At 42.2% G+C, this 25,913-nt stretch overlaps 1 protein-coding gene across 1 annotated transcript in view; it reads left to right on the top strand.

Annotated features, from left to right (window-relative positions):
• The window catches only part of Oseg2 (intraflagellar transport protein Oseg2), a 560,852-nt gene that overhangs the window by 419,537 nt on the left and 115,402 nt on the right, over positions 1 to 25,913 (top strand). The window lies entirely within an intron of this gene.

Below are 25,913 nucleotides of genomic sequence, written 5' to 3' on the forward strand. Positions count from 1 at the left end.
GAGGGTTTTTTTCTTTGCAAACACCTTCTTTCAGCACAAGATGATTCACAGATATAAGTGGATGAGAAATGATGGAAGAGATAAACAAAAGGGTTTGATTGTTGGTGTGGCAAATTATGAAAAGCTGAGAAATGTTGTGCTGGTTAATAGAGTTATGAGAGGACTCTTTGGAGATTCTAACCTTTTTTTTTTTTCAGTTCTTTTGGAGGTGAGGATCATGAAAAATGATGGTTTGGTGTACAGAAGAATGGAGAGGTGAAAGAGGGTTAACAGAAAGTTTAGATGAAGGGCAATAAATGTAGGGATGCAGTCATGTGTGAATGAGGTGTTTGAAATATTTAGGATAAAAATGCCAAAGGTTACAGAATTAGTAGTTGGATACAAGGTTGTGAGATATAAGAGTAAAAGTGAGAATGCTGTGGAATAGAAGAAAAGGCATATGATAGATTGTTTGAAAGGAAAATACCAGTGGAAGTTCAGCAGTGGAGGAGGGAAGAATATAAGATGTTTATTTATTTATTTATTTATTTTGCTTTGTCGCTGTCTCCCGCGTTAGCGAGGTAGCGCAAGGAAACAGACGAAAGAATGGCCCAACCCACCCACATACACATGTATATACATACACATCCACACAGGCAAATATACATACCTGTACATCTCAATGTATTCATATATATACACACACAGACATATACATATATACACATGTACACAATTCATACTGTCTGCCTTTATTCATTCCCATCGCCACCCCGCCACACATGGAATAACAAACCCCTCCCCCCTCATGTGTGCGAGGTAGCGCTAGGAAAAGACAACAAAGGCCCCATTCGTTCACACTCAGTCTTAGCTGTCATGTAATAATGCACCGAAACCACAGATCCCTTTCCTCATCCAGGCCCCATAGAACTTTCCATGGTTTACCCCAGACGCTTCACATGCCCTGATTCAATCCATTGACAGCACATCGACCCCGGTATACCACATCGTTCCAATTCACTCTATTCCTTGCACGCCTTTCACCCTCCTGCATGTTTAGGTCCAGATCACTCAAAACCTTTTTCAATCGATCTTTCCACCTCCAATTTGGTCTCCCACTTCTCGTTCCCTCCACCTCTGACACATATCTCCTCTTGGTCAATCTTTCCTCACTCATTCTCTCCATGTGACCAAACCATTTCAAAACACCCTTTCTGCTCTCTCAACCACACTCTTTTTATTTCCACACATCTCTCTTACCCTTACATTACTTACTCGATCAAACCACCTCACACCACATATTGTCCTCAAACATCTCATTTCCAGCACATCCACCTTCCTGCACACAACTCTATATATAGCCCACGCCTCGCAACCATACATCATTGTTGGAACCACTATTCCTTCAAACATACCCATTTTTGCTTTCCGAGATAATGTTCTCGACTTCCAAACATTCTTCAAGGCTCCCAGAATTTTTGCCCCCTCCCCCACCCTATGATTCACTTCCGCTTCCATGGTTCCATCCACTGCCAGATCCACTCCCAGATATTTAAAACACTTTACTTCCTCCAGTTTTTCTCCATTCAAACTTACCTCCCAACTGACTTGACCCTCAACCCTACTCTACCTAATAACCTTGCTCTCATTCACATTTACTCTTAACTTTCTTCTTTCACACACTTTACCAAACTCAGTCACCAGCTTCTGCAGTTTCTCACATGAATCAGCCACCAGCGCTGTATCATCAGCGAACAACAACTGACTCACTTCCCAAGCTCTCTCATCCCCAACAGACTGCATACTTGCCCCTCTCTCCAAAGCTCTTGAATTCACCTCCCTAACAACCCCATCCATAAACAAATTAAACAACCATGGAGACATCACACACCCCTGCCGCAAACCTACATTCACTGAGAACCAGTCACTTTCCTCTCTTACACGTACATATGCCTTACATCCTCGATAAAAACTTTTCACTGCTTCTAACAACTTGTCTCCCACACCATATATTCTTAATACCTTCCACAGAGCATCTCTATCAACTCTATCACATGCCTTCTCCAGATCTATAAATGCTACATACAAATCCCTTTGCTTTTCTAAGTATTTCTCACATACATTCCTCAAAGCAAACACCTGATCCACACATCCTCTACCACTTCTGAAACCACACTGCTCTTCCCCAATCTGATGCTCTGTACATGCCTTCACCCTCTCAATCAATACCCTCCCATACAATTTTCCAGGAATACTCAATGAATTTATACCTCTGTAATTTGAGTACTCACTCTTATCCCCTTTGCCTTTGTACAATGGCACTATGCAAGCATTCCGCCAATCCTCAGGCACCTCACCATGAATCATACATACATTAAATAAGCTTACCAACCAGTCAACAATACAGTCACCCCCTTTTTGAATAGATTCCACTGCAATACCATCCAAACCTGCTGCCTTGCCGGCTTTCATCTTCCGCAAAGCTTTTACCTCTTCTCTGTTTACCCAATCATTTTCCCTAACCCTCTCACTTTGCACACCACCTCAACCAAAACACCCTTTATCTGCCACTCCATCATCAAACACATTCAACAAACCTTCAAAATACTCACTCCATCTCCTTCTCACATCACCACTACTTGTTATCACCTCCCTATTAGCCCCCTTCATTGAAGTTCCCATTTGCTCCCTTGTCTTACGCACTTTATTTACCACCTTCCAAAACATCTTTTTATTCTCCCTAGAATTTAATGATAGTCTCTCACCCCAACTCTCATTTGCCCTCTTTTTCACCTCTTGTACCTTTCTCTTGACCTCCTGCCTCTTTCTTTTATACATCTCCCACTCATTTGCATTTTTTCCCTCCAAAAATTGTCCAAATGCCTCTCTCTTCTCTTTCACTAATAATCTTCCTTCTTCATCCCACCACTCTACCCTTTCTAATCTGTCCACTTCCCACGCTTCTCATGCCGCAAGCATCTTTTGCGCAATCCATCACTGCTTCCCTAAATACATCCCATTCCTCCCCCACTCCCCTTACCTCCTTTGTTCTCACCTTTTTCCATTCTGAACTCAGTCTCTCCTGGTACTTCCTCACACAAGTCTCCTTCCCAAGCTCACTAACTCTCACCACTCTCTTCACCCCAACATTCTCTCTTCTTTTCTGAAAACCCCTACAAATCTTCACCTTCGCCTCCACAAGATAATGATCAGACATCGCTCCAGTTGCACATCTCAGCACATTAACATCCAAAAGTCTCTCTTTCGCGCGCCTATCAATTAACACGTAATCCAATAATGCTCTCTGGCCATCTCTCCTACTTACATACATATACTTATGTATTATTATTATATTTTGCTTTGTCGCTGTCTCCCGCATTTGCTAGGTAGCGCAAGGAAACAGACGAAAGAAATGGCCAAACCCACCCTCATACACATTTATATACACACACGTCCACACACGCAAATATACGTACCTATACATCTCAATGTACACATATATATACACACACAGACACATACATATATACCCATGCACACAATTCACACTGTCTGCCTTTATTCATTCCCATCGCCACCTCGCCACACATGGAATACCATCCCCCACCCCCCTCATGTGTGCGGGGTAGCACTAGGAAAAGAGAACAAAGTCCTCATTCGTTCACACTCAGTCTCTAGCTGTCATGCAATAATGCCCGAAACCACAGCTCCCTTTCCACATCCAGGCCCCACACAGCTTTCCATGGTTTACCCCAGACGCTTCACATGCCCTGATTCAATCCACTGACAGCACATCAACCCCGGTATACCACATCGATCCAATTCACACTATTCCTTGCCCGCCTTTCAACCTCCTGCATGTTCAGGCCCCGATCACTCAAAATCTTTTTCACTCCATCGTTCCACCTCCAATTTGGTCTCCCACTTCTCGTTCCCTCCACCTCCTTGGTCAATCTTTCCTCACTCATTCTCTCCATGTGCCCAAACCATTTCAAAACACCCTCTTCTGCTCTCTCAACCACGCTCTTTTTATTTCCACACATCTCTCTTACCCTTACATTACTTACTCGATCAAACCACCTCACACCACACATTGTCCTCAAACATCTCATTTCCAGCACATCCACCTTCCTGCGCACAACACTATCCATAGCCCACGCCTCGCAACCATACAACATTGTTGGAACCACTATTCCTTCAAACATACCCATTTTTGCTTTCCGAGATAATGTTCTCGACTTCCACACATTCTTCAAGGCTCCCAGGATTTTCGCCCCCTCCCCCGCCCTATGATTCACTTCCGCTTCCATGGTTCCATCCGCTGCCAGATCCACTCCCAGATATCTAAAACACTTTACTTCCTCCAGTTTTTCTCCATTCAAACTTACCTCCCAATTGACTTGACCCTCAACCTTACTGTACCTAATAACCTTGCTCTTATTCACATTTACTCTTAACTTTCTTCTTTCACACACTTTACCAAACTCAGTCACCAGCTTCTGCAGTTTCTCACATGAATCAGCCACCAGCGCTGTATCATCAGTGAACAACAACTGACTCACTTCCCAAGCTCTCTCATCCACAACAGACATCATTCTTGCCCCTCTTTCCAAAATTCTTGCATTCACCTCCCAAACAACCCCATCCATAAACAAATTAAACAACCATGGAGACATCACACACCCCTGCCGCAAACCTACATTCACTGAGAACCAATCACTTTCCTCTCTTCCTACACATACACATGCCTTACATCCTCGCTAAAAACTTTTCACTGCTTCTGACAACTTGCCACCCACACCATATATTCTTAATACCTTCCACAGAGCATCTCTATCAATTCTATCATATACCTTCTCCAGATCCATAAATGCTACATACAAATCCATTTGCTTTTCTAAGTATTTCTCACATACATTCTTCAAAGCAAACACCTGATCCACACATCCTCTACCACTTCTGAAACCACACTGCTCTTCCCCAATCTGATGCTCTGTACATGCCTTCACCCTTTCAATCAATACCCTCCCATATAATTTACCAGGAATACTCAACAAACTTATACCTCTGTAATTTGAGCACTCACTCTTATCACCTTTGCCTTTGTACAATGGCACTATGCACGCATTCCGCCAATCCTCAGGCACCTCACCATGAGTCATACATACATTAAATAACCTTACCAACCAGTCAACAATACAGTCACCCCCTTTTTTAATAAATTCCACTGCAATACCATCCAAGCCTGCTGCCTTGCCGGCTTTCATCTTCCGCAAAGCTTTTACTACCTCCTCTCTGTTTACCAAATCATTTTCCCCAACCCTTTCACTTTGCACACCACCTCGACCAAGACACCCTATATCTCGCTTTTTAAACCAGGTATTCCCAATCATCAGTCCTTTTTCGGCACATAAATCTACAAGCTCTTCACCATTTCCATTTACAATACTGAACACCCCATGTATACCAATTATTCCCTCAACTGCCACATTACTCACCTTTGCATTCAAATCACCCATCACTATAACCCAGTCTTGTGCATCAAAACCACTAACACACTCATTCAGCTGCTCCCAAAACACTTGCCTCTCATGATCTTTCTTCTCATGCCCAGGTGTATATGCACCAATAATCACCCATCTCTCTCCATCAACTTTCAGTTTTACCCATATCAATCTAGAATTTACTTTCTTACATTCTATCACATACTCCCACCACTCCTGTTTCAGGAGTAGTGGTACTCCTTCCCTTGCTCTTGTCCTCTCACTAACCCCTGACCTTACTCCCAAGACATTCCCAAACCACTGTTCCCCTTTACCCTTGAGCTTCATTTCACTCAGAGCCAAAACATCCAGGCTCCTTTCCTCAAACATACCACCTATCTCTCCTTTTTTCTCATCTTGGTTGCATCCACACACATTTAGACACCCCAATCTGAGCCTTTGAGGAGGATGAGCACTCCCTGCATGACTCCTTCTTTTGTTTCCCCTTTTAGAAAGTTGAAATACAAGGAGCGGAGGGTTTCTGGTCCCTGCTCCTGTCCCCTTTAGTCGCCTTCTACGACACGTGAGGAATGCGTGGGAAGTATTCTTTCTCCCCTATCCCCATAAGATGTATGATTGGAATTTTATGAGGCTGATCGGGGAAAGCACAGTGGAAGAAATTTAGGTGAAAAGTTTCAGGAAAGAAATGAATTTTACTGGAAGGGAGTGAAAAAAGAGAGTTGGATGTGAGAGTGGAAATGTAAGTGTGAAAAGTAAGGAAGGGAAATTACTGAATCAAAAGGAGGAATTGAAAGGAAGATGAAAAGAGTATTTTGAACAACTTTTGAATATGGGAGAAGATGACGCAGCATTTGTTATGTGCATGAGTATGGAGGATGGAAGTAAAAGGATACATGTGCAAGGGCTTATAACAAGAAGGGAGGTAAAAAGGGCAATAATGAGGTATAAGGTAGGAAAGACATGTGACGCAGATGGGATTACACCTGAAATGTTGAAGTATGGAGGAGAAAGTGTGATAGAGTTGATGCATTTGATATATAATTTAGCATGGAAGCAGAAGGAAAAGGTACTAAGGATATGTTTAGCAGTTATAAGGGAATAAGTTGTTAAGCATACCAGAAAAAGTATATGAAAGAGTATTGGGTGATTGAATGATGGAAGTGTCTAAATACAGAATAAGTGAGGAGCAATTGGGTTTTAGGAAGCATAGGGGATGTGTGGATCAGTTTTTTGCAGTGAGAATGATTGTGGAAAAGTATCTAGGAAAAGATAAGAAGCTGCTTGCAGCTTGTATAGATCTGGAGTGGAATGCTTTATGGGATGTGTTAAGGATATATGGAGTAGGGGAACAACTGTTTGTTGGTGTGACAGCCTTCTGCCTTCTATAAAGGAGCATATGCATGTATAAGAGTGGATGGAGAGTTGAGTGAATTTCAGTATACAAGTGGATGTGAGGCAGGGTTATGTGATGTCACTGACTTTTTGATATGTATATCATGGAGTGATAAGAGAAATGAAGCAAGGCTAGGGAAAATGGGTTTAGAAATGGAGTTTGGTGGTGAGGTATGGTGATTAGTGAAGAGCCTGTTTGTGGATGTTACTGTGTTGTTTGTTGAGAGTGAAGAGGAGTTGCAAAAAGAGTTGCCTATGTGTGTAAGCATAGGCAACTGGGGTAAATGTGATTAAAAGTAAAGGAATGGTGTTTGAAAGGAAACAGAGTGAAAATATAGATCTTGCAAAGCCTTCTGTAGTGAGAAAAAGTTTACTAAATTGTGTTATAGATAAGAGGGGTAGAATGATTGAAAGAGGTAATAGAATTTGAATATTTGAAAACTATCTTGGGTAAGTTTAGTGATATGGAAGGAGAGATAAGGGAGAGAGCAGTACAGGGTAGAAGATTCATTGGGTCCCATAATAGAATACTGAAGGATAAAGGTGTAAGTATAGAAGTGAAGAAAGAATTAAGGGACAGCATAGTCCTCCCAAACCTGAACTATGCAGCCAAAATGAGTCGCAGAGGTTAAAAATCCAGGCTGTGAAATAAGTCACAGAGGTAAAAAATTGAGGCTGTAGAGATGAGTTATTTGAGAGGAGCATGTGGTATGACTAGATGGAATGAAGAAAGTAATGAGGGGATTCATGAGAGATTAGGTGTGTCAGGGGATGCAAAGGGAGTGAATTGTGGAATGGGAGAATGGGTGAAACATAATTCCTTAAGGTGGTTTGGGCATGTGAAAAGAATGCAAGAGAGGGACTTTACAAGGAAAGTGTATGATAGTACAATGAAGGGTTCTTGTGAGAGGAAGGCCATCTTTGACATGGTGAAATGGAATGGGAGAGTACTGATGAAAAAATTTGGGGGAAGAAGGCATGGATTAGTGTATGTGAGGGAGGCACGTAAGGACAGGGGTAACTTTTCCCATGGTCACCCTCCTGATGAGAGTCCACAAAGTAAATGGGCATCAGAGAAATAGGTAGATAGATAGGAGGGTAAGGCTCATTGATCAACATATTTCGATAAAGTTTGTTGATTTTGTAGTGAGTTTGACATGAGTTTTTGAATAAAGGCCTACTCATGATAAGCAAGATCTCATCTTTTTCTCCAGGATCAGTTTCGTCTCACAAGCCATTCTCTCTCTCTCTCTCTCTCTCTCTCTCTCTCTCTCTCTCTCTCTCTCTCTCTCTCTCTCTCTCTCTCTCTCTCTCTCTCTCTCTCTCTCTCTCTCTCTCTCTCTCTCTCTCTCTCTCTCTCTCTCTCTCTCTCTCTCTCTCTCTCTCTCTCTCTCTCTCTCTCTCTCTCTCTCTCTCTCTCTCTCTCTCTCTCTCTCTCTCTCTCTCTCTCTCTCTCTCTCTCTCTCTCTCTCTCTCTCTCTCTCTCTCTCTCTCTCTCTCTCTCTCTCTCTCTCTCTCTCTCTCTCTCTCTCTCTCTCTCTCTCTCTCTCTCTCTCTCTCTCTCTCTCTCTCTCTCTCTCTCTCTCTCTCTCTCTCTCTCTCTCTCTCTCTCTCTCTCTCTCTCTCTCTCTCTCTCTCTCTCTCTCTCTCTCTCTCTCTCTCTCTCTCTCTCTCTCTCTCTCTCTCTCTCTCTTCTCTCTCTCTCTCTCTCTCTCTCTCTCTCTCTCTCTCTCTCTCTCTCTCTCTCTCTCTCTCTCTCTCTCTCTCTCTCTCTCTCTCTCTCTCTCTCTCTCTCTCTCTCTCTCTCTCTCTCTCTCTCTCTCTCTCTCTCTCTCTCTCTCTCTCTCTCTCTCTCTCTCTCTCTCTCTCTCTCTCTCTCTCTCTCTCTCTCTCTCTCTCTCTCTCTCTCTCTCTCTCTCTCTCTCTCTCTCAAGCTGATTGTGCAAATTAATGTAGATAACTATGCCCTAAGTTTAGGTGTGAGACTAAAACACTTGTGTATCATCAGTTATTTGCATCCTTGGCTCTAATTCATAAAAGACAAGGAACTGCACAACAGATATGGCATTCAACTCAACAATAAGGGGCAGAACTCTTAACTATGTGAATCCAAGATCAAATTACCCTACAGCTACAGAGGAAAGTTTTTTGTTCAGACCCGTTAAAGGTTGGTGTGTTGACCACATCAAATGGATGGTTGAGGTCAGGGTGGGTCATATTACATGTCACACAGGGAAGGTCAAATCGAATCCCCTCCCCACCCCACCAGACAGTGACGTCAGGGATGCAAGTCATGGGAGCTCATTACACCTAGGCCTAGAAATAGCCGATCACCAAATTGTACCACGAGTCTCCTCCAGAAATCATTAGAAGAAATTGAATGGACTTTACATGAATAAAAGATCCATCAAAAAAAAAAAAGATAGTTGAATTGCATTGTTTGCTAAACAATGAACATGTTGATATCATTGGTTTAGCAGAAACATTTTTGAACATGAAAAACAATGATCTGATTATCGAGCACAAGCTACCAGACTACAAGTAATTTGTAAAGGACAGAGACAGTCAAGGAAGCAGATTTTAATGGGCTGCATGATGGTTCATGCCTAAAGGAATTATGGGCAAGCTTTAAGTGTCAGTGTATGCACCATCAAGTCACATTCATTCCCATGTAAACAGTAACATAAAACCAACAACAATGGTACTCTCAAGATATTGCAGAGCTATATGGTGCAGAAAAAACTCTAAGCTTGAGAAATCAGTCAATGACACAATTATTGCCATGCAGTATAACAGTCTGAAGACAAGTGACAGTCCTTATCAAAGATGCCAAAAGAGAATACAAAGTGAGCATCATAAGAGAGAGCAATAGGGATCCTAAAAGATTTTATGGATACATCAATAATAAAAAACTTATGAGTGGCAGAGAACCCTTAGTAAAGGAGGATGGGGAACCAACCCACTGTGGACAATAAAAGCATAGCAACAACCATGAACAAGTTTTTCAGTTCTTTTATGCTTGAAAGCAATGACACAAGTTTTGAGACAGGTAAATAGCACTCACATGATATTTTGCTATTATGGTTAGAGAAATACTAACACAGATAGATAAGTTGAAGACTTATAAAAGCCCAGGTCCTGATCATTTCTATCCATGAGTGATTAAAAACATCAGACACAAAATTGCTAGACCATCAACCCATATTTTCAATAAATCTCCCCAGGATGGAACACTCCCACAGGACTGGAGACTAACAGACATCACTCCTAAATGCAGAAATGGAAACTGTGTGTTACCTGGTAAATACGGTCCTGTTAGCCTCATGTCAATCATATGTAGACTTCTGGCATCGATTATTAGAGATAGAATCTTAGCCTATCTAGAACAGCACAGCATGATCAGTGATACACAGCATGGTTTTAAAGGTGCAGATCATGCATTTCAAACCTCCTTGAATTTTTTCATAAATCATTCAATACCCATGAGGAGAAAAAGCAGTAGATATGTTATTTCTGGACTTCCAGAAGCATTTGACAAAGTCCCCCACATTAGACTGATGCACAAAGTCTGGGCATTGGGGATTACTGGTTGCATGGGAAATTGGATAGGGGAATCATCACCATGGTCACCCATTACTAGTGGAGTACCCTAGGGCTTTGTACTTGGGCTTATACTTGTCAACATTCATATTAGTGATTTTGAAGTAGGGCTAAATAACAAGTGTCCAAATGTGCAGATGACACAAAGATCAAAACTGTCATTAATTGAAGAAGATGAGGTAAGATTACAAGAGGATCTAGATAAAATTACTGAATGGTCTAGTATATGGCTAATGCCATTTGACATTAATAAATATCTGCTGTTACAAGTAGAAAACCTATAAAAAAAATTTATGAACTGATGGGCCACAAGATAAAGGACAACTTAGTGTGAGAGATCTAGGGGTGACTGCCTCCAGTAACCTCAAATTCTTCTGGCATTGCAATGAAGCTGCCAAGAAAGCAAATAGGATGTTAGGATTTATAAACAGGAACTTTACATACAAAAGCAAGGATGAGATATTGCCACTATACCTAAGTCTTGGTAGACCATGCCTCAAATATGCATTGCTGTTTTGGCCCTCCCCCACTTAAGTAAGGGTATTCTTAAATTGGAAGGAGTGCAGTGAAGAGCAACTAATTTGATTCCTTCCTTGCATAACAAACCACATGAGGAGAGACGAAACGACTGCAAGAATTAAACTTGTTCTTCCTAAGCAGATTGATAGAACATTTCAAAATACTTAAAGGATTCAACAGTGTTGATATTGAACATTTCTTTTCAGTAGCACCAGCATTACCCATGAGAGGAAATGGATTAAAACTCAGAGGTCTTTGAGTTAATCTGGACTTTACAAAATATTTTTTTTTACCAGTGACATTATTGATACATGGAATAAGCTCCCTGAGAATGTTGTTCAAAGTAACACCCTTAATTTTTTTTTTCTTGCTTTGTCGCTGTCTCCCGAGTTTGCGAGGTAGCGCAAGGAAACATGAAAGAAATGGCCCAACCCACCCCCATACACATGTATATACATACGTCCACACACGCAAATATACATACCTACACAGCTTTCCATGGTTTACCCCAGACGCTTCACATGCCCTGATTCAATCCACTGACAGCACGTCAACCCTGGTATACCACATCGATCCAATTCACTCTATTCCTTGCCCTCCTTTCACCCTCCTGCATGTTCAGGCCCCGATCACACAAAATCTTTTTCACTCCATCTTTCCACCTCCAATTTGGTCTCCCACTTCTCCTCGTTCCCTCCACCTCCGACACATATATCCTCTTGGTCAATCTTTCCTCACTCATTCTCTCCATGTGCCCAAACCATTTCAAAACCCTCTTCTGCTCTCTCAACCACGCTCTTTTTATTTCCACACATCTCTCTTACCCTTACGTTACTTACTCGATCAAACCACCTCACACCACACATTGTCCTCAAACATCTCATTTCCAGCACATCCATCCTCCTGCGCACAACTCTATCCATAGCCCATGCCTCGCAACCATACAACATTGTTGGAACCACTATTCCTTCAAACATACCCATTTTTGCTTTCCGAGATAATGTTCTCAACTTCCACACATTCTTCAAGGCTCCCAGGATTTTCGCCCCCTCACCCACCCTATGATCCACTTCCGCTTCCATGGTTCCATCCGCTGCCAGATCCACTCCCAGATATCTAAAACACTTTACTTCCTCCAGTTTTTCTCCATTCAAACTTACCTCCCAATTGACTTGACCCTCAAACCTACTGTACCTAATTACCTTGCTCTTATTCACATTTACTCTTAACTTTCTTCTTTCACACACTTTACCAAACTCAGTCACCAGCTTCTGCAGTTTCTCACATGAATCAGCCAAAATTAGACTTGATCATCCCTTGTCATTCTCCAGTATTGAGTGATTCACTTATCATAACACACTGGTATACCATGCCACCTTCTCAACCATTGATCTCTCCCTGGCCATTGACTAACCCTTGTTACCTGCTTTGAGAGAGTAAAAAAGAATTATTGTATCATTCTTCAACATCAGGAATAATATAAGCATGATAAGTCGAGAGGCCGGAGCTCAAGTTTATCTTTAGTATCATCTTTATATAACGAAAAGTGAAGGGATCATTGTCATTGATGATGGGATGCATAACATATTTGTTTTCATTCTACCTTATGACTTTCCTGTGAGAAACTTGTTGAGGCTAATTAATACTGCACAATATATATCTACTTGTTTTCCTGCTGGCTTATGCCTGAGGAAATAGAGGGTAAGGAAAGAACCTTTGCTTTGCTTTGTCTTTTTTTTTTTCCAGGCCAGACCACCTTACTTGGACCTTGGGTGTGTGTGGTCTGTGTATCTCTGTATCTTTCTCACTCTCTGTCTCTTTCTCTTTCATACTTTATCAGTTTCCCACATTAGTGAGGTAGCGCCAGGAACATATGAAGATAGGCCACATCTGCTCACATCCATTCTAGAGCTGTCATGTGTAATGCACATAATCCACAGTACCCTAACCATAACCAGACACTTCCATGGTTTCCCCCACACATTTCACATGCTTTGGTTTGGTCCATTGACAGCACGTTGACCCCTGTATACCACATCGTTCCTATTTACTCTATCTCATGCTCGCCTTTCACCCGATCTGTCAAGATCTTTTTCAGTCCATCTTTCCATCCCCAGTTTTGTCTCCCCATTTTCCTTCTTCCTTCCACTTCTGACTCATATTTCTTCTTTCTCAACCTTTCTTCACTTATTTTCTCCATATGGCCAAACCATTTTAGCACACCCTCTTCTGCTGTCTCAACCGCTCCATTTTTTTTATTACCACACGTCTCTCTGACCCTTTCATTGCTTATTCAGTCATACCACCTCCCACCACAAATTGTCCTCAAACATTTCATATCCAACTCATTCAACCTTCTCTGCACAGTTTTAGATATATCCCAAGCCTTGCATCCATGTAATATTGTTGGAACTACTATTCCTTCAAACATAACCATTTTTGCTGTCCAAGATAATGTTCTCTCTTTCCACAACTTCTTCAGTTCTTCCAGGATCTTCGCTACTTTCCTCATCCCATGACTCACTTCCATTTCCATGGTTCCATTCACTGCTGTGTCCACTCCCAGATATCTAAACCACTTCACTTCCTCCAATTTTTCTTTGTTCAAACTCACATCCCAACTAACCTATCCCTCAGTCCTGCTAAACATAATAACCATGCTTGTGAACACATCCACTTTCAACTTTCTCCATTCACACACACTTTCAGATTCAATCACCAACTTGTATAGTTTCTCACTCAAATCTTCCACCAGTGCTGTATCATCAGCAAACAATAACTGACTAACTTACTAGGCACTCTCATCCCCCACAGATTACACATTTGCACTGGTGCAATGTGGTATACCGCGGTAGACGTGCTGTCAGTGGATTGAACCAGGGCATATTGAGCATCTGGGGTAAACCATGGAAAGGTCTGTGGGGCCTGGATGTGGAAAGGGAGCTGTGGTTTCGGTGCATTATTATATGACAGGTAGAGACTGAGTGTAAACGAATGGGGCCTTTGTTGTCTTTTCCTAGCACTACCTCGCACACATGAGGGGGAGGAGGGGGTTGTTATTTTATGTGTGGCGAGGTGGTGATGGGAATGAATAAAGGCAGAAATTATAAATTATGTACATGTGTAGATATGTATATGTCTGTGTGTGTATACATATGTATACGTTGAGATATATAGGTATGTATATTTGCGTGTGTGGACGTGTATGTATATACATGTGTATATGTGTGGGTTGGGCCATTCTTTCGTCTGTTTCCTTGTGCTACCTCACTAACGCGGGAGACATCGACAAAGCAAAATAGAATAAACAAATAAATAAATAATATATATATATTATCCCTGGGGATAGGGGAGAAAGAATACTTCCCACGTATTCCCTGCATGTTGTAGAAGGCAACTAAAAGGGAAGGGAGTGGGGGGCTGGAAATCCTCCCCTCTTTTTTCTTTTTTTTTTTTTTTTCTTTTTTCCCAAGGAAGGAACAGAGAAGGGGGCCAGATGAGGATATGCCCTCAAAGGCCCAGTCCTCTGTTCTTAACGCTACCTCGCTAACGCGGGAAATGGCGAATAGTATGAAAGAAAAAGAAAATATATATATATATATATATATATATATATATATATATATATATATATTGTTTAATTTGTTTATGGATAGGGTTGTTAGGGAAGTAAATGCAAGAGTTTTGGAAAGAGGGGCAAGTATGAAGTCTGTTGGGGATGAGAGAGCTTGGGAAGTGAGTCAGTTGTTGTTCGCTGATGATACAGCGCTGGTGGCTGATTCATGTGAGAAACTGCAGAAGCTGGTGACTGAGTTTGGTAAAGTGTGTGAAAGAAGGAAGTTAAGAGTAAATATGAATAAGAGCAAGGTTATTAGGTACAGTAGGGTTGAGGGTCAAGTCAGTTGGGAGGTAAGTTTGAATGGAGAAAAACTGGAGGAAGTAAAGTGTTTTAAATATCTGGGAGTGGATCTGGCAGCGGATGGAACCATGGAAGCGGAAGTGGATCATAGGGTGGGGGAGGGGGCGAAAATCCTGGGAGCCTTGAAGAATGTGTGGAAGTCGAGAGCATTATCTCGGAAAGCAAAAATGGGTATGTTTGAAGGAATAGTGGTTCCAACAATGTTGTATGATTGCGAGGCGTGGGCTATGGATAGAGTTGTGCGCAGGAGGATGGATGTGCTGGAAATGAGATGTTTGAGGACAATGTGTGGTGTGAGGTGGTTTGATTGAGTAAGTAACGTAAGGGTAAGAGAGATGTGTGGAAATAAAAAGAGCGTGGTTGAGAGAGCAGAAGAGGGTGTTTTGAAATGGTTTGGGCACATGGAGAGAATGAGTGAGGAAAGATTGACCAAGAGGATATATGTGTCGGAGGTGGAGGGAACGAGGAGAAGTGGGAGACCAAATTGGAGGTGGAAAGATGGAGTGAAAAAGATTTTGTGTGATCGGGGCCTGAACATGCAGGAGGGTGAAAGGAGGGCAATGAATAGAATGAATTGGATCGATGTGGTATACCGGGGTTGACGTGCTGTCAGTGGATTGAATCAGGGCATGTGAAGCGTCTGGGGTAAACCATGGAAAGCTGTGTAGGTATGTATATTTGCATGTGTGGACGTATGTATATACATGTGTATGGGGGTGGGTTGGGCCATTTCTTTCGTCTGTTTCCTTGCGCTACCTCGCAAAAGCGGGAGACAGCGACAAAGCAAAAAAGAAAAAAAAAAAAAAAAAAAAATATATATATATATATATATATATATATATATATATATATATATATATATATATATATATCTTTCGTACGAGTCGCCATTTCCCGCGATAGCGAGGTAGCATTAAGAACAGAGGACTAGGCCTTTGAGGGAATATCCTCACCTGGACCCCTTCTCTGTTCCTTCTTTTGGAAAATTGAAAAAAAAACGAGAGGGGAGGATTTCCAGCCACCCGCTCCCTCCCCTTCTAGTCGCCTTCTACGACACGCAGGGAATACGTGGGAAGTATTCTTTCTCCCATATCCTCAGGGAAATATATATATATATATATATATATATATATATATATATATATATATATATATATATATATATATATATATATATATATATATTTATTTTTATTTTATATTACACTTTGTCGCTGTCTCCCGCGTTTGCGAGGTAGCGCAAGGAAACAGACGAAAGAAATGGCCCAACCCCCCCCCATACACATGTATATACATACGTCCACACACGCAAATATACATACCTACACAGCTTTCCATGGTTTACCCCAGACGCTTCACATGCCTTGATTCAATCCACTGACAGCACGTCAACCCCGGTATACCACATCACTCCAATTCACTCTATTCCTTGCCCTCCTTTCACCCTCCTGCATGTTCAGGCCCCGATCACACAAAATCTTTTTCACTCCATCTTTCCACCTCCAATTTGGTCTCCCTCTTCTCCTCGTTCCCTCCACCTCCGACACATATATCCTCTTGGTCAATCTTTCCTCACTCATTCTCTCCATGTGCCCAAACCACTTCAAAACACCCTCTTCTGCTCTCTCAACCACGCTCTTTTTATTTCCACACATCTCTCTTACCCTTACGTTACTCACTCGATCAAACCACCTCACACCACACATTGTCCTCAAACATCTCATTTCCAGCACATCCATCCTCCTGCGCACAACTCTATCCATAGCCCACGCCTCGCAACCATACAACATTGTTGGAACCACTATTCCTTCAAACATACCCATTTTTGCTTTCCGAGATAATGTTCTCGACTTCCACACATTCTTCAAGGCCCCCAGAATTTTCGCCCCCTCCCCCACCCTATGATCCACTTCCGCTTCCATGGTTCCATCCGTTGCCAGATCCACTCCCAGATATCTAAAACACTTCACTTCCTCCAGTTTTTCTCCATTCAAACTCACCTCCCAATTGACTTGACCCTCAACCCTACTGTACCTAATAACCTTGCTCTTATTCACATTTACTCTTAACTTTCTTCTTCCACATACTTTACCAAACTCTTTCTTTTAAACTATTCGCCATTTCCCGTGTTAGCGAGGTAGCGTTAAGAACAGAGGACTGGGCCTTTGTGGAATATCCTCGCCTGGCCCCACTCTGTTCCTTCTTTTGGAAAAAAAAAACAAAAAAATGAGAGGGGAGGATTTCCAGCCCCCCGCTCCCTCCCCTTTTAGTTGCCTTCTACGACACCCAGGGAATACGTGGGAAGTATTCTTCATCCCCTATCCCCAGGGATATCTATATATATATATATATATATATATATATATATATATATATATATATATATATATATGGATTTGTATGTAGCATTTATGGATCTGGAGAAGGCATATGATACAGTTGATAGAGATGCTCTGTGGAAGGTATTAAGAATATATGGTGTGGGAGGCAAGTTGTTAGAAGCAGTGAAAAGTTTTTATCGAGGATGTAAGGCATGTGTACGTGTAGGAAGAGAGGAAAGTGATTGGTTCTCAGTGAATGTAGGTTTGCGGCAGGGGTGTGTGATGTCTCCATGGTTGTTTAATTTGTTTATGGATGGGGTTGTTAGGAAGGTGAATGCAAGAGTTTTGGAAAGAGGGGCAAGCATGACGTCTGTTGGGGATGAGAGAGCTTGGGAAGTGAGTCAGTTGTTGTTCGTTGATGATAGAGCGCTGGTGGCTGATTCATGTGAGAAACTGCAGAAGCTGGTGACTGAATTTGGTAAAGTGTGTGAAAGAAGAAAGTGAAGAGTAAATATGAATAAGAGCAAGGTTATTAGGTACAGTAGGGTTGAGGGTCAAGTCAATTGGGAGGTAAGTTTAAATGGAGAAAAACTGGAGGAAGTAAAGTGTTTTAGATATCTGGGAGTGGATCTGGCAGCGGATGGAACCATGGAAGCGGAAGTGGATAATAGGGTGAGGGAGGGGGCGAAAATTCTGGGAGCCATGAAGAATGTGTTGAAGTTGAGAACATTATCTCGGAAAGCAAAAATGGGTATGTTTGAAGGAACAGTGGTTCCAACAATGTTGTATGGTTGCGAGGTGTGGGCTATGGATAGAGTTGTGCGCAGGAGGATGGATGTGCTGGAAATGAGATGTTTGAGGACAATGTGTGGTGTGAGGTGGTTTGATCGAGTAAGTAACGTAAGGGTAAGAGAGATGTGTGGAAATAAAAAGAGTTTGGTTGAGAGAGCAGAAGAGGGTGTTTTGAAATGGTTTGGGCACATGGAGAGAATGAGTGAGGAAAGATTGACCAAGAGGATATATGTGTCGGAGGTGGAGGGAACGAGGAGAAGTGGGAGACCAAATTGGAGGTGGAAAGATGGAGTGAAAAAGATTTTGTGTGAACGGGGCCTGAACATACAGTAGGGTGAAAGGAGGTCAAGGAATAGAATGAATTGGATCGATGTGGTATACCGGGGTTGACGTGCTGTCAGTGGATTGAATCAGGGCATGTGAAGCATTTGGGGTAAACCATGGAAAGCTGTGTAGGTATGTATATTTGCGTGTGTGGACGTATGTATATACTTGTTTATGGGGGTGGGTTGGGCCATTTCTTTCGTCTGTTTCCTTGCGCTACCTCGCAAACGCGGGAGACAGCGACAAAGCAAAAAAAAAAAAATAAAAGAAATATATATATATATATATATATATATATATATATATATATATATATATATATATATATATATTTATTCCCTGGGGATAGGGGAGAAAGAATTCTTCCCACGTATTCCCTGCGTGTCATAGAAGGCGACTAAAAGGGAAGGGAGCGGGGGGCTGGAAATCCTCCCCTCTCGTTTTTTTTTTTTTTTTTTTTTTTTCCAAAAGAAGGAACAGAGAAGAGGGCCAGGTGAGGATATTCCCTCAAAGGCCCAGTCCTCTGTTCTTAACGCTACCTCGCTATCGCGGGAATTGGTGAATAGTATGAAAAAATATATATATATATATATATATATATATATATTTTTTTTTTTTTCATACTATTTGCCATTTCCCGCGTTAGCGAGGTAGCTTTAGGAACAGAAGACTGAGCCTTTCAGGGAAATCCCCACTTGGCCCCCTTCTCTGTTCCTTCCTTTGGAAAATCAAAAATGAGAGGAGAGGATTTCGAGCCACCCGCTCCCTTCCCTTTTAGTCGCCTTTTACGACACGCAGGGAATACATGGGAAGTATTCTTTCTCCCCTATCCCCAGGGATAATATACATATACATATATATATACAGCGACAAAGTATAAAAAAAAAAAAAAAAAAAAAAAATATATATATATATATGGTGGTGGGATGAAGAAGTAAGATTATTAGTGAAAGAGAAGAAAGAGGCATTTGGACAATTTTTGCAGGGAAAAAATGCAATTGAGTGGGATATGTACAAAAGAAAGAGACAGGAGGTTAAGAGAAAGGTGCAAGAGGTGAAAAATAGGGCAAATGAGATTTGGGGTGAGAGAGTATCATTAAATTTTAGGGAGAATAAAAAGATGTTCTGGAAGGAGGTAAAGTGTGTAAGACAAGGGAGCAAATGGGAACTTCAGTGAAAGGCGCTAATGAGGAGGTGATAACAAGTAGTGGTGATGTGAGAAGGTGATGGAGTGAGTATTTTGAAGGTTTGTTGAATGTGTTTGATGATAGAGTGGCAGATATAGGGTGTTTTGGTCGAGGTGGTGTGCAAAGTGAGAGGGTTAGGGAAAATGATTTGGTAAACAGAAAAGAGGTAGTAAAACCATTGCGGAAGATGAAAGCCGGCAAGGCAGCAGGTTTGGATGGTATTGCAGTGGAATCTACTCAAAAAGGGGGTGACTGTATTGTTGACTGGTTGGTAAGGTTATTTAATGTATGTATGACTCATGGTGAGGTGCCTGAGGATTGGCGGAATGCGTGCATAGTGCCATTGTACAAAGGCAAAGGGGATAAGAGTGAGTGCTCAAATTACAGAGGTATAAGTTTGTTGAGTATTCCTGGTAAATTATATGGGAGGGTATTGATTGAGAGGGTGAAGGCATGTACAGAGCATCAGATTGGGGAAGAGCAGTGTGGTTTCAGAAGTGGTAGAGGATGTGTGGATCAGGTGTTTGCTTTGAAGAATGTATGTGAGAAATACTTAGAAAAGCAAATGGATTTGTATGTAGCATTTATGGATCTGGAGAAGGCATATGATAGAGTTGATAGAGATGCTCTGTGGAAGGTATTAAGAATATATGGTGTGGGAGGCAAGTTGTTAGAAGCAGTGAAAAGTTTTTATCGAGGATGTAAGGCATGCGTACGTGTGGGAAGAGAGGAAAGTGATTGGTTCTCAGTGAATGTAGGTTTGCGGCAGGGGTGTGTGATGTCTCCATGGTTGTTTAATTTGTTTATGGATGGGGTTGTTAGGGAGGTGAATGCACGAGTTTTGGAATGAGGGGCAAGTATGAAGTCTGTTGTGGATGAGAGAGCTTGGGAAGTGAGTCAGTTGTTGTTTGCTGATGATACAGCGCTGGTGGCTGATTCATGTGAGAAATTGCAGAAGCTGATGACTGAGTTTGGTAAAGTGTGTGAAAGAAGAAAGTTAAGAGTAAATGTGAATAAGGTTATTAGGTACAGTAGGGTTGAGGGTCAAGTCAATTTGGAGGTAAGTTTGAATGGAGAAAAACTGGAGGAAGTAAAGTGTTTTAGATATCTGGGAGTGGATCTGGCAGCGGATGGAACCATGGAAGCGGAAGTGAATCATAGGGTGGGGGAGTGGGCAAAAATCCTGGGAGCCTTGAAGAATGTGTGGAAGTCGAGCACATTATCTCGGAAAGAAAAAATGGGTATGTTTGAAGGAATAGAGGTTCCAACAATGTTGTATGGTTGCGAGGCGTGGGCTATGGATAGAGTTGTGCGCAGGAGGGTGGATGTGCTGGAAATGAGATGTTTGAGGAAAATATGTGGTGTGAGGTGGTTTGATTGAGTAAGTAATGTAAGGGTAAGAGAGATGTGTGGAAATAAAAAGAGCATGGTTGAGAGAGCAGAAGAGGGTGTTTTGAAATGTTTTGGGCACATGGAGAGAATGAGTGAGGAAAGATTGACCGAGAGGATATATGTGTTGGAGGTGGAGGGAACGAGGAGAAGTGGGAGACCAAATTGGAGGTGGAAAGATGGAGTGAAAAAGATTTTGAGTGATTGGGGCCTGAACATGCAGGAGGGTGAAAGGCGAGCAAGGAATAGAGTGAATTGGATCGATGTGGTATACCAGGGTTGACCTGCTGTCAGTGGATTGAATCAGGGCATGTGAAGCGTCTGGGATAAATCATGGAAAGTTGTGTGGGGCTTGGATGTGGAAAGGGAGCTGTGGTTTCGGGCATTATTGCATGACAGGTAGAGACTGAGTGTGAACGAATGGGGCCTTTGTTGTCTTTTCCTAGCGCTACCTCGCACACGAGGGGGGAGGGGGATGTTATTCCATGTGTGGCGAGGTGGCGATGGGAATGAATAAAGGCAGACAGTGTGAATTGTGTGCATGGGTATATATGTATGTGTCTGTGTGTGTATATATATGTGTACATTGAGATGTATAGGTATGTATATTTGCGTGTGTGGACGTGTATGTATATACATGTGTATGGGGGTGGGTTGGGCCATTTCTTTCGTCTGTTTCCTTGCGCTACCTCGCAAACACGGGAAACAGCGACAAAGCAGAAAATAAAAAAAAAAAATATATATATATATATATATGTGTGTGTGTGGATGTAACCAAGATGTGAAAAAAGGAGAGACAGGTAGTATGTTTGAGGAAAGGAACCTGGATGTTTTGGCTCTGAGTGAAACGAAGCTCAAGGGTAAAGGGGAAGAGTGGTTTGGGAATGTCTTGGGAGTAAAGTCATGGGTTAGTGAGAGGACAAGAGCAAGGGAAGGAGTAGCAGTACTCCTGAAACAGGAGTTATGGGAGTATGTGATAGAATGTAAGAAAGTAAATTCTCGATTAATATGGGTAAAACTGAAAGTTGATGGAGAGAGATGGGTGATTATTGGTGCATATGCACCTGGGCATGAGAAGAAAGATCATGAGAGGCAAGTGTTTTGGGAGCAGCTGAATGAGTGTGTTAGTGGTTTTGATGCACGAGACCAGGTTATAGTGATGGGTGATTTGAATGCAAAGGTGAGTAATGTGGCAGTTGAGGGAATAATTGGTATACATGGGGTGTTCAGTGATGTAAATGGAAATGGTGAAGAGCTTGTAGATTTATGTGCTGAAAAAGGACTGGTGATTGGGAGTACCTGGTTTAAAAAGCGAGATATACATAAGTATACGTATGTAAGTAGGAGAGATGGCCAGAGAGTGTTATTGGATTACATGTTAATTGACAGGCGCTCGAAAGAGAGACTTTTGGATGTTAATGTGCTGAGAGGTGCAACTGGAGGGATGTCTGATCATTATCTTGTGGAGGCTAAGGTGAAGATTTGTATGGGTTTTCAGAAAAGACGAGTGAATGTTGAGGTGAAGAGGGTGGTGAGACTAAGTGAGCTTGGGAAGGAGACTTGTGTGAGGAAGTACCAGGAGAGACTGAGTACAGAATGGAAAAAGGTGAGAACAATGGAAGTAAGGGGAGTGGGGGAGGAATGGGATGTATTTAGGGAATCAGTGATGGATTGCGCAAAAGATGCTTGTGGCATGAGAAGAGTGGGAGGTGGGTTGATTAGAAAGGGTAGTGAGTGGTGGGATGAAGAAGTAAGATTATTAGTGAAAGAGAAGAGAGAGGCATTTGGACAATTTTTGCAGGGAAAAAATGCAATTGAGTGGGAGATGTATAAAAGAAAGAGACAGGAGGTCAAGAGAAAGGTGCAAGAGGTGAAAAAGAGGGCAAATGAGAGTTGGGGTGAGAGAGTATCATTAAATTTTATGGAGAATAAAAAGATGTTCTGGAAGGAGGTAAATAAAGTGTGTAAGACAAGGGAGCAAATGGGAACTTCAGTGAAGGGCGCAAATGGGGAGGTGATAACAAGTAGTGGTGATGTGAGAAAGAGATGGAGTGAGTATTTTGAAGGTTTGTTGAATGTGTTTGATGATTGAGTGGCAGATATAGGGTGTTTTGGTCGAGGTGGTGTGCAAAGTGAGAGGGTTAGGGAAAATGATTTGGTAAACAAAGAGGTAGTAAAAGCTTTGTGGAAGATGAAAGCTGGCAAGGCAGCAGGCTTGGATGGTATTGCAGTGAAATTTGTTAAAAAAGGGGGTGACTGTATTATTGACTGGCTGATAAGGTTATTTATTGTATGTATGACTCATGGTGAGGTGCCTGAGGATTGGTGGAATGCGTGCATAGTGCCATTGTACAAAGGCAGAGGGGATAAGAGTGAGTGCTCAAATTTCAGAGGTATAAGTTTGTTGAGTATTCCTGGTAAATTATATGGGAGGGTATTGATTGAGAGGGTGAAGGCATGTACAGAGCATCAGATTGGGGAAGAGCAGTGTGGTTTCAGAAGTGGTAGAGGATGTGTGGATCAGGTGTTTGCTTTGAAGAATGTATGTGAGAAATTCTTAGAAAAGCAAATGGATTTGTATGTAGCATTTATGGATCTGGAGAAGGCTTATGATAGAGTTCATAGAGATGCTCTGTGGAAGGTATTAAGAATATATGGTGTGGGAGCCAAGTTGTTAGAAGCAGTGAAAAGTTTTTATCGAGGATGTAAGGCATGTGTACGTGTAGGAAGAGAGGAAAGTGATTGGTTCTCAGTGAATGTAGATTTGTGGCAGGGGTGTGTGATGTCTCCATGGTTGTTTAATTTGTTTATAGATGGGGTTGTTAGGGAGGTGAATGCAAGAGTTTTGGAAAGAGGGGCAAGTATGAAGTCTGTTGTGGATGAGAGAGCTTGGGAAGTGAGTCAGTTGTTGTTCGCTGATGATACAGCGCTGGTGGCTGATTCATGTGAGAAACTGCAGAAGCTAGTGACTGAGTTTGGTAAAGTGTGTGAAAGAAGAAAGTTAAGAGTAAATGTGAATAAGAGCAAGGTTATTAGGTACAGTAGGGTTGAGGGTCAAGTGAATTGGGAGGTAAGTTTGAATGGAGAAAAACTGGAGGAAATAAAGTGTTTTAGATATCTGGGAGTGGATCTGGCAGCGGATGGAACCATGGAAGCGGAAGTGGATCATAGGGTGGGGGAGGGGGCAAAAATCCTGGGAGCCTTGAAGAATGTGTGGAAGTCGAGAACATTATCTCGGAAAGCAAAAATGGGTATGTTTGAAGGAATAGTGGTTCCAACAATTTTGTATGGTTGTGAGGCGTGGGCTGTGGATAGAGTTGTGCGCAGGAGGGTGGATGTGATGGAAATGAGATGTTTGAGGACAATATGTGGTGTGTGGTGGTTTGATCGAGTAAGTAATGTAAGGATAAGAGAGATGTGTGGAAATAAAAGAGTTTGGTTGAGAGAGCAGAAGAGGGTGTTTTGAAATGGTTTGGTCACATGGAGAGAATGAGTGAACCAAGATTGACCAAGAGGATATATATTCCAGAGGTGGTGGGAATGAGAAGTGGGAGACCAAATTGGAGGTGGAAAGATGGAGTGAAAAAGATTTTGAGTGATCGGGGCCTGAACATGCAAGAGGGTCAAAGGCATGCAAGGAATAGAATGAATTTGAACGATGTGGTATACCGGGGTTGACATGCTGTCAGTGGATTGCACCAGGGCATGTGAAGCGTCTGGGTTAAACCATGGAAAGTTCTGTGGGGCCTGGATGTGGAAAAGGAGCTGTGGTTTCAGTGCATTATTACATGACAGCTAGAGACTGAGTGTGAACGAATGGAGCCTTTGTTGTCTTTTCCTAGCACTACCTCGCACACATGAGGGGGGAGGGGGATGTTATTCCATGTGTGGCGGGGTGGCGATGGGAATGAATGAAGGCAGATAGTATGAATTATGTAAATGTGTATATATGTATATGTTTGTGTGTGTATATATATATATATATATGTGTATACATTGAGATGTATAGGTATATATTTTTGTGTGTGTGGATGTGTATGTATATACACGTGTATGTGGATGGGTTGGGCCATTCTCTTGTCTGTTTCCTTGCGCTACCTCGCTAACGCCGGAGAGAGCAACAAAGCAAAATTTTTTTTTTTTTTTTTTTTTTTTTTTATACTTTGTCGCTGTCTCCCGCGTTTGCGAGGTAGCGCAAGGAAACAGACGAAAGAAATGGCCCAACCCCCCCCATACACATGTACATACACACGTCCACACACACAAATATACATACCTACACAGCTTTCCATGGTTTACCCCGGACGCTTCACATGCCTTGATTCAATCCACTGACAGCACGTCAACCCCTGTATACCACATCGCTCCAATTCACTCTATTCCTTGCCCTCCTTTCACCCTCCTGCATGTTCAGGCCCCGATCACACAAAATCTTTTTCACTCCATCTTTCCACCTCCAATTTGGTCTCCCTCTTCTCCTCGTTCCCTCCACCTCCGACACATATATCCTCTTGGTCAATCTTTCCTCACTCATTCTCTCCATGTGCCCAAACCATTTTAAAACACCCTCTTCTGCTCTCTCAACCACGCTCTTTTTATTTCCACACATCTCTCTTACCCTTACGTTACTTACTCGATCAAACCACCTCACACCACACATTATCCTCAAACATCTCATTTCCAGCACATCCATCCTCCTGCGCACAACTCTATCCATAGCCCACGCCTCGCAACCATACAACATTGTTGGAACTACTATTCCTTCAAACATACCCATTTTTGCTTTCCGGGATAATGTTCTCGACTTCCACACATTTTTCAAGGCTCCCAAAATTTTCGCCCCCTCCCCCACCCTATGATCCACTTCCACTTCCATGGTTCCATCCGCTGACAGATCCACTCCCAGATATCTAAAACACTTCACTTCCTCCAGTTTTTCACCATACAAACTCACCTCCCAATTGACTTGACCCTCAACCCTACTGTA

The sequence above is a fragment of the Panulirus ornatus genome, chromosome 21 (genome assembly GCF_036320965.1).
Source record: "Panulirus ornatus isolate Po-2019 chromosome 21, ASM3632096v1, whole genome shotgun sequence".
Taxonomy (NCBI): Eukaryota; Metazoa; Arthropoda; class Malacostraca; order Decapoda; family Palinuridae; genus Panulirus; species Panulirus ornatus.